This window comes from Macrobrachium rosenbergii, chromosome 21, assembly GCF_040412425.1.
Source record: "Macrobrachium rosenbergii isolate ZJJX-2024 chromosome 21, ASM4041242v1, whole genome shotgun sequence".
Classification (NCBI taxonomy): Eukaryota; Metazoa; Arthropoda; class Malacostraca; order Decapoda; family Palaemonidae; genus Macrobrachium; species Macrobrachium rosenbergii.
Window position 1 is genome coordinate 39,402,249 of NC_089761.1, and position 10,853 is coordinate 39,413,101.

The 10,853-nt window shown below is 36.6% G+C and overlaps 1 pseudogene; it reads right to left on the reverse strand.

Moving 5' to 3' along the window:
• Positions 1–594: 594 nt before the first annotated feature.
• Positions 595–10,364, reverse strand: LOC136849961 (carboxypeptidase B-like; annotated as a pseudogene).
• Between the last annotated feature and the right edge of the window lie 489 nt (positions 10,365–10,853).

Sequence of the window (10,853 nt, forward strand, 5' to 3'; positions counted from 1 at the left end):
CCCATTGCCGTTCTCTCTGTTTCAGTCGAACTGTGGGAATAGAAAATAATAACTAAAATACGATAGGAAGAAGTGAAAACACAACAGCAATCTAGAATGCGCCTGTGAATAGAAATCCAGACTGTATCTGTGGCGGGAAATAGATGTTCAGAAAGCAATATTTTATATTTGCTTGATAACCTCATGAGAATCTTTCTTCCTTTTTGTAGTAGTGTCCTTCATGATTCTTTAGAATGTTATCGCTTTAGCTATACTGTGACACTTAAGTATTTGTGGTTTTTCACCGTGGTATAGGGATAGGCTGTTGTTAGGACCATCTGCCTTTGACTCTTTTTCTTTTTTTGTGGGGGAGGTTGCAGTCGCATTGAGCAAAATAACTGACTGCCAAGTGTAAATTGACTGACTGTTAACTGTAAAATCTTCTCTGCACTTGTCTAACTGTCAAGAAAAAATAAAAACCAGAAAGACATATAGTACAGTAGCTCCTGGGCGCTACTGAAGTGGCGTTTGCAGAAAAATCTGGAAGATGGAGTTGTAGAATGAACGACAGATACCAGCCTTTGTAGGGTTAACATAATATAATAAAATTTCTGATGGTCTTAGCAATTTTATTACATTTGTTTTATAAGTGCAAGATTCCCTGGTGGATGTTATAGCAAAATTTTGTTACAGTTACCAGTCGAAAGGCAGTGTTGCGATGTCTTACAATATGTTTACCGAGTTTTTTTATCATTTTGTTCCTCGAAAAGGTGAGGAAATAATAAAAAAAAAAAATAGTTCTGGCAGGGAAAATGTATTGCTGAAATCTTAGTTAATGTTCTGAAGGATTTTCTTGAACCCACTCCACACCTCATCGATGCTGGGTTTAATTGCATCGCTCGTCAAGAGGAAGCCCCTGTTTCCCTTGTCCCTGAGTTCCAGGGTATAGGCGTATCTCGCCGAGGTCTTGCCGTAGGCCCAGTCATCGGTGGCGCCAGGAAGCGTAGTAGAGGCCCCCGGCCGAATTCACCACGTCATATTCGTGGTTGTTGATTTCTTGGGCCCCGTCTGCGAACGCCTGACCAACCTTCACGAGCTCATCCTTGTTCTCTGCGTCCTCCTCAGAGGTCCACCCCCAAGGGTAAAGCAGGTCCTGCCCGTAGCTGTGCAGGGAAAAGAGCATCAGCAGGGAGCCGTTCTCCTTGAGCATCGCGTCCTTGAGCGCCAGGGTCTCGGGCTCGGAGAAGGGGGAAGGTCCCATGTACACCTCACTGCAGGGGTAGGACGACGCCCCGACTCCGAACTTGAAGTCCCAGTTGCGGTTGAGGTCGACGCCGTAGCAGGGGCTCCCCTCGTTTATGTTGCTCCTCCGGTTCTTCCTCCACATGCGGTCTCCCGTGAAGGTGTACTCGTAGCCGTCGGGGTTGGCCATCGGGGCGATGAAGAAGTCGAAGTTGTTCTTCGCGTCTTCGTCGTTCGCTAATTTAGAGATGAGGCCGAAAGCGACTGCGGGCGAGATTCTTTCCCTCGCGTGTATGCCTGGAAAAGGGGTCGTTTTGCCTGTTATGGTTCTGAATTGGTTTTGTTGAGCATAAATAGTACATTCATTTAATGGTAGATGTTGCTTAATGTAGAATATGTCATTTTCCATCAAAATTTTATAACAGTATCCCATGTAAATTAAATTATGATACTTTTAACCCTAGTCATTTAAGAATAGGCCTACGTCTCTCTACCCTTTATAATCTTCTTTTATAGAGATCATTGTTAATAGATTTGATTTTACTGATGATTTTTAGCATATTTTGATTTTTATTCTATTATAAATTATCATTTCGGCAGAGTTTGAAGTTCATATTACGGAAAAATTTTATCAAAATGGAAATCATTGCTTTGAACATATTGTGTTTTAGTGTTGTTTCGCAATATCAAATTCGATCAAAGTTTCTTTATATTCTCTAAGCTAATCCAGTAGTATATTTACATCCTATTTCTTCCCCTCTTCTAATATGCTTTGGAATTCTCTCCCTGCCTTTGTCTTTTTTTCAGATTCATAGCCTCTTTTCCTTTGAGAGGCTAAAGAAAAAAAGCCCATTCTTCCTTTCTTTTTTCCTCTCATTTTCTTCGGGCCTGGGCAAGAAAAGAGTAATATTTTGCCAGTTGTTGGATGTGAATAATAAAAAACCACTTGCCTCCTTCAATCCAAATTACTGGAGCGTCCGGCTTATTAGATTTGATGTGCAGGAGCCAAATGTCCCGGTTCTCGTGGGACTTGCCTATGGAGGACAGACTCACGTTTGGGTAATGAGTATCGTTGAACTGCTTCAAATACCATTCCATCTGCGGAAATGAAAACGAAATTTTATAATGATTCTTCTGCTTAGGAAAGTTATGCATAGGCTGATTGAAGGGTTCATCTATTTTGTTTAACTTAGGCCTAGTAAATAATGTCAAGATTTTGTGGCGCTACTTAATTTATCCGGTTTTTGTGGCGTCATCTTCTCGTAAGTTGTAGTACCGGTTTTTGTGACGTCATCTCCACATATGCGACTACAGCTTTGATCGAATACACACACAAACAGACAAACATATGTGTATGTGTGTGTGTGTGTATAACTAGGATGATGGAAGGTTTCACTTTCTTTGTTAAACTTAGTTTTTTATAATAAATAATGTAACGATTTTATGGTACTACTGAACGTTTCCGGTTTTTGTGACGTCATCTTCACACATGCGACTACAGCTTTGATCGAATATATATTACAAATGACTAAATATATACATATATATATATGATATACCAACGCCAGGGCCCTCCTATACTCTTTAAGATTCCGATATATACCGTGATGTTGCTGTAAGATTTAAGAATAGGCTTAGACTAGTTCAGGGTCTTCTAGTAATCGTAGCCCAAAGGGCGTTGCGATAGAAACACTACCACTGTATACCGCGAAAAACTTTATATTTTTATTTTAGTAATTATTTTTTATCTTAGTAATAAAGACATCTTTACCTGGTACATTTAAAAAAATTCTTTTAAATGGGAGCTTCCAGTATATTATTATCATTATGAATGTATATGCCTATTAAGAGTACTCGATTGTTGGTAAATTTCACCCACTGAGCCTCACCGATATTTCAAAACGTAATAATAATAATAATAATAATAATAATAATAATAATAATAATAATAATAATTTTAGTGTCAAAACCTAACGTCATGCCTTACCTGGTTGAATCTCATGTAAACATCTGTCAGAGGCTCCGGACAGTCGCTCTCAGTGCATGTTTGTTGGTTTCCCGAAGTGTCTCTTCTTCTTCTCTCGCTGTTTTCAATGCCCTGCAACGATTGACAGTAACTTTTATTCTCTATATAATAATAATATTTGTTGTGACAGTTACCTGGGATTGGATGGGTAAAGAGTAGCGCCCTGGTCTGTGGGTTGTGGGGGGGTGGTGGGAATTAAAAACCTGATTTCGAGAACTGAGGTAAGATAGGACAAGAGATGCCGATACAACCGCGCAGCTCATTCCGTTGCAATTTTGGAGCCGTTATAAGGGTTACTCTCTACTACTGCTATTGTTAGCTGTTAGAAAGTTGTTAACTTAAACAAATATAAAGGAGGAATACAACGAGCAAGGGAGCCATTTCAAAGGCAGATCCCGTCCACTACTACTTCTACTACTACTAACGTTAGATATAAAATAGAAAAAAATATATACAGAATCAGGCGTTTCATTAACTTCCACAGAAGGCTTATTAGCATATCGTCATTACCTCCCAACTCTTCCTGCACCCCCACCTCTCGTTAGCCTGCAACTCGCGGCTCCTAAAACCACTTTCATAGTACTATTTAAAGCTATGTTTGTCCTCGTGACACTTATCAAGCCGACTGCCAAGCTTTGGATTTTTCTAACTGCTCCCCTGTTTTTCCAGACTCTAACCATCTTTTATCTTCATGCCTGGGCTAGGAGAAGGCATTAGTCTCACCTCGACGTGGCTAGCCAAGTCGTCCACAAGAATCTCGTAGGAGATTCCATCCTTCTGCAGGAGTTCTCTCACTCTGTCGATGTGGTGGGGAGCCACGCGAACCTGCTGGAGTTTTCGGGAGTGGTCTAGAATGTCCAGGAGACCTTCGGCCATCAGCTGCCCTGGAAGGGCGCTTGCTTTGCCCCCAAGTTTCCAGATCTTGAGATATAAGGAGATATTGTTTTTAGATTTTTTGTGAATGCTGGTTGTGGAGATTTTGATGTTGAGACTAATTTTTTTATTATATATATTGTACAAAATACCTATATCTCTACACACACACACATATATATATAGGAATAATCAACACACAATCACGTGTGGAACAGAAATAAATTTCTGACTCACATCAGGATCGAACCCAGGTCTTTCAATTATATACAGTGTATATATATGTGTGTGTGTGTGTATAATTGCACCACGAAAACATGGAGCGTGATAAATATATAAATAAAGACAAAATCCAAGAACTGCTAAGTAAAGGACGCCAGTCGAAAGGCCTCGCAGCACTCCGGTGTTTCTCTTTCCTTCGTGGATTTTGTCTTTATATATATATATATATATATATATATATATATATATATATATATATATATACGCGCAATTAATATATATAAATATATCTATATACAGTATAATATAGTTTACACACACGCGCAATTAAAGAGAAAGACAAAAGACAAAAGACAGGTGTTGTAGGGGATGGGGGAAGGTGGGGGGAGGATGGGGGGGAAGGAGCACTAATGATTACCTGATGTCCGGCGAGGTTCTGATAAGAACACGCTGTCTGGCGATAACATACGAACAGAGTCGTCAGTATCAAGGTCAGCATCTGAAAAGAAAATGAAGTCTTTTTTATTTCCTTCAAATAAATATATATTGAAAAGCGTTCGAAAATTGGCATTTTAGTTAGAAATAAACTGAACATGCTACGACGTAAAAGCTTGTGTCGTAACATAACCTTTGTTTGTTTGTTCAAGGCGCCGTCGTCACTGATCTGACCTTGAGGTTGGTGTACACCTAGATGGCGCTAAAGTTTTTCATATTATCAGTGACGTGTATTAGAAATGTTCGTAGTTTTGAATCATTCGGAATTACTTGGACTGAAATCGTTGAGAAATCCCGGGGTTTCAATAATAAAACAAGATGTATAATGTGAAATAAAGATTATATTCTATATATACAGTAAGTAAAATCCGTGACGTGAAGTTTAATTGCTATCTGAGCCATGATGATAAAAACGGCTAAAAACCACCCTCTATTAAGGAACTAAGGGAATATATATATATTATATATATATATATATATATATATATATATATATATATATATATATATTATATATATATATATATATATATATATATATATATATATATTTATATATTAAATATATCATAAATAACCATATAGATATCAGGAACCATAGAGAGAGCCGACTTCCTCTGTGCAGCGTAATTTGGCCGCCATTTTGATTGTGTGTAACTGGAGCTGCAGTGACAGCAACGTTTTGTAAACGAACATGCTCTGAGTGCACTGCAACCCACTGTAGGGCCAACAGTTTGTCTTTATGCTGGAACACAACAAACTGCCAATGTTTATTTATTTGACAGCTGTTATGATTGTTCATTTTATGGACGTTTATCAGAAAATAAGGGTACAAATAGGCCTATATAAGTATGCAACAGTAAGAGGACCACTCAGATACATCACAGCCAAATGTGACTAGATCAGCAGATCAGACTTTGCTACAAATAATACCTATTTAGGTCATTCCTTAGTGGGATAAAAATTTGATTCTTCTCAGATATTCTTACAGACATGTATGTGGTATATTTATAAACAAAAATAACCCATAAATGTTTAAACAGTTTTATTCAAAGTTCTGTAAAATAAAATAAAAATAACCCTTGGAAAAATGTTTAAACAATTTTATTCAAAGTTCTGTAAAATGAAATAATACATATTTTCAAACATTTAGGCTACGTAAAATTACCTGGGAAAGGACTGCATCTGGAAAAGTAATTATTGTACTTCAGTGTCATTAAATGATGGCAGATATAATAGGCCCTAGCAAAATGTCAAGCCTTTGCAAATACCATGCCTTAGCAAAATATGCGCAAAATGCTATGCCTGTGCACAACCTATTGGAAATAGGTAGTATTTAATTACTAATCACATACCACCACCAAAGGCATCAACACATACACGTAGCACACATTGTTTAGCATTAAAATCACCACCAGTCCACCACCAAATAAGTATAGACAGGGCTATACTTATTTGACAGTGTGAGAACCTGTTAACAAAACACTCATTGGACTAGTATGAAATCATTTATGGGAAATTTTCAACAGTTTTCTGATTTTACGCAATTTCTTTTCTTTGCATGCTTTATTCTTGATTTTCAATTGATATTTTAGTCTCATTGTAACATACAATTGCTTCATAAACTGTATACTTTGAGAACAATAATGAATAGTACATAGCAGTAAACAAGCTGCTTACAAGCAGATGGGCTGACACACTAATGTGCTCAGTCACCTTGTGTTGTCCTTTGGAAAAGAGTAGACGTCCACTTCTTTGTTTGTTTTTGTATACTTTGTACAGTTAATGGCAGAACACTCTGTTCCTTTTGATCCAGAGGTTTTCTTGGTGTGGCCTGTGTAGTGCAAATGATCCATGGAGAGATAATTTGGTGTGGACTCGGCTGCAGTGACGGAATGATGAGTCTTTAGCAACCTCCAGTTACACACAATCAAAATGGCCGCCGGCGCTCAGCCAATTACAATGCAGCACGTAGGAAGTCGGCCCTCTCTATGGTTCTCTCTAAGTTAAGTATACCTTAGTTTTACCAGACCACTGAGCTGATTAACAGCTCTCCTAGGGCTGGCCCGAAGGACTAGACTCATTTTACGTGGCTAAGAACCAATTGGTTACTTAGCAACGGAACCTACAGCTTATTGTGGAATCCGAACCACATTATAGCGAGAAATGAATTTCTATCACCAGAAATAAATTCCTCTAACTCTTCGTCAGCCGGCCGGGGAATTGAACTCCAGCCCATCGAGTGACAGTCCGAAGCTCTACCGACTCACCCAACGAAGGGCTTTATGGTTCTCTCTGATATATATATATATATATATATATATATATATATATATATATATATATATACACACACACACATATATATATGCACATATATATGTATACAGAAACTGGGTCGTAGATTAAATAAATTCAGATATTTCACCAGTACCCAAATGACTCATTTGACAGGAATAAACAACATACCTATGCCCATGACACTTATAATAACAAGTAAGGCTAAAACCTGATTATTTTTTTTATTGTAATTTCCATTAACTCTCAATAATGCTTTCTTTCACTAATATTACTGGAGAAACCTCATTTCTTATTTGAAACACAAAGTTTACACATTCTACAGTTTTCCTGAAAATTCCTCGCCTAACAATAACTTAGTTTTAAATAATGAAAATTATTATTGAAGATATTTTACTAATCATTAAAAGAATGATGAAATATTCCTTGTTCCCTCGTGACTGGAATCACATTCAGATTATATCATGTGAAGACTTTGTACAAATGTTCTTGAAACTGTTTCCCATATCCAATATATATATATATATATATATATATATATATATATATATATATATATATATATATATATATATATATATATATATATATATATATATATATATATATATATCATATAGATCGAATTTTGAGTTTTAAATGTCAAAAACTGGGTAATGAATGCACCATTATCAGAAACAGAATGTCATGTTACACTTGCATTTATCAAATTACACTTGATTTTATTAAATTATGCTTGAATTTGTTCATTCTGCTTGAATTGATCAAAATATACTTGATTTTATCAAATTACACATGATTTTATCAAATTACACTTGAATTAATCATATACGTGAATTTATCAAATTACACTTGATTTTATCAATTTACTGTTGATTATGTCAAATTACACTTGAATTTATCAAATTACACTTAAATTTATTTAATTACACTTAAATATATCCAATTTCTCTTAAATTTATCAAATTACACTTTTATTCGTCTCATTACACTTGAATTTATCAAATTGCAGTTGAATTTATCTAATTATACTTGAATTGATAAAATTGCACTTGCATTTATCAAGTTACACTTGAATTTCTCTAATTATAGTTGAATTTAAAACTCATTATTTATCAAATTTATTTCTCATTATTTATGAATGTCATATTATACTTGAATTTATCAAATTACACTCGAATTTATTAAATTACACTTGAATTTATAAAATTACACTCGAATTTATCAAATTACGCTCGAATTTATCAAATTACACTCCCGAATTTATCAAATTGCACTGTAATTTCTCAAATTATACTTGAATTTACCAAACTTCTATTAAATTTATTAAATTAACCTTTCAATTTATCAAATTACGCTTGGATTTATCAAATTAGGCCTCAATTTATCAAAGTATGGTATACTAACATCTTCATTGTGTTTTTTCATACCTTTGTATTTTACGTATTGTAAAAAAAATTTACGCCTGATATTACTTTAAAAATTCAAGTTAAAATCAGTACTTTCCATTCACTGTAGAACAAGCTTGCAAATTAGTATAACAGTTTACTTATCCAGCGTATCATTCATGTGAGTGTATTGCGTCATGGTCGACCTTTTGGTCATTGGGGTGAAAGTCAACGAGTGTACAAAGCTATAATTTCTGTAACCTAAATATATTTATCTCCTGGTTACATTCATTTCCATTTCCGCCGGAGATTTATCTCTTTTAGACAGAGTGGTTCGTGGTGGTAGGTTTCTGCTTCCTAACAGTAGCAGAGATGGTCTCTTTGTTTGTTAATTTTTCATAAGTTACATTTCAAAAGAGATCTTTCACATTCACGATTGATTGATCCCCTTTATCTGCCGAGAGCAACCAGGTTCACCGAACAGCTGCACCAGTATGCAGCCAATGTGCCTCGCTGTCGAACTTCTCAGTCCCTGAGGTCCTTTATTCTTCACACCACTGGACTGTTGAACAGTCTCCCAGAGGATGTCGTGCAGTTGGAACTTCAGAAGTTCGAGCGAAGATGCAATGCATTATTACCCTAAAATAATACAATTTTCCTCGTATTTGAATACTTTATTTACATTTTTATTTATTTATTTATTTATTTATTTGTTAATTTATCTTTCGTTTGTAATAACTGGTGTCTGTCTGTATTGCCTGGTACCGTCTTACTTCTTTCTAATGAATACCTATTCTTTGGAGGCTAAAATTTGGTGGGTTTGTTCCATATGAATGGGGTTCAACTTCTGAATAATAATAATAATAATAATAATAATAATAATAATAATAATAATAATAATAATTTAGCTGTTTTCCCAATCGTGGGGTGGCTCCCAAAACAAGAACGAAAGGACATTGATCACTATTACAGTCACACTTTCAATCGTGGATAAACCCCGTGTGCGAAAAACTTACATATCACTATCTGATTCCTATACCTATATAGAGGGCTCACCAGCAGCACCCAAATCCTCCCCACACACACTGCGCCACTCACCTCTGCCCCATAACTTCACACTTACCTTAGATGTCACTCGATAGGAATATTACTTATATGTCAGCCTCTGATCGTAAACAAATAAGTGATAAATACAGCATCCATTTTAAATTTGGCAGATATACTAAATCTGTTAATTTATTGTATATTTTTCGTATTAAATTTTGCCATCAGGGGATTATTAGTTTTCTGTAAAAGAAAACTGTTGCCCCGGTTTTGTCTGTCCGTCCGCACTTTTTTCTGTCCGCCTCAGGTCTTAAAAACTACTGAGGCTAGAGGTCTGCAAATTGGTATGTTGATCATCCACCCTCCAATCATCAAACATACCAAATTGAAGCCCTCTAGCCTCGGTAGTTTTTATTTTATTTAAGTTTAAAGTTAGCCATAATTGTGCCTCCGACAACGATATAGGATAGGCCACCACCTAAATAGAGTGTCTCCCTCCAATTTCCTCTTCTGCCTAGTTCACTCTCTGTCCGATTTTATCTGTCCATTCTCCGTGAATTTCTGGATATTCCCATTGGTTCCCGTCTGCTGTTAATGAGGTTGGCCTTATGCCAGCACTGGCTCTTGCTCCTAGATCAGCCCAAAAGCTTTGAATGTACTTTTGTCTTATTCTACCACAAACCTTTTCTCACGGAGCCGTTCACGAACCAGGACGTTTCCTCTGCACCTGTCCAAGTACGACTAATCACACCTGCTACACATGAATCACTAAGGGGCGGGAAGGGGCATCACACCTGTGATGCACATAGCTCTAGTTACAGAGTTCCCGGATGTACCTGAGATAAGGAGGGGGGGGTGGCTAGTGAATGGCTTTAAGCTCTATTTAATATTAATGAAACGGGTTGAGGTGTTAGGCTTCGGTGGTAATTGCCTCCTGACCTCACTGAGGCCAATTAGGGTACAAGGTGGAGGTCACTTCTGAGTTAGGAAATGGGTCATGACACGGTTTTGGATTTTTTTTAGTTAGGTTTCATGCTCAGGGTTTCACAAATAGAGAGAAAAATTACGTTTAGAAAACCTGTCGAATGGTTTTAAATATAATCAATTAGACTGTTGCGTCACAGTTTACTGTAAATATATAGATATGTTGAAACAGGTGGTGTTTGTTTACGCGCGAGCGTGTAACAAATCATAACAATGCGCTCTCATTCATACACAGACACTCTCACTCTCTCTCTCTCTCTCACACACACACACACACACACACACACACACACACACACACA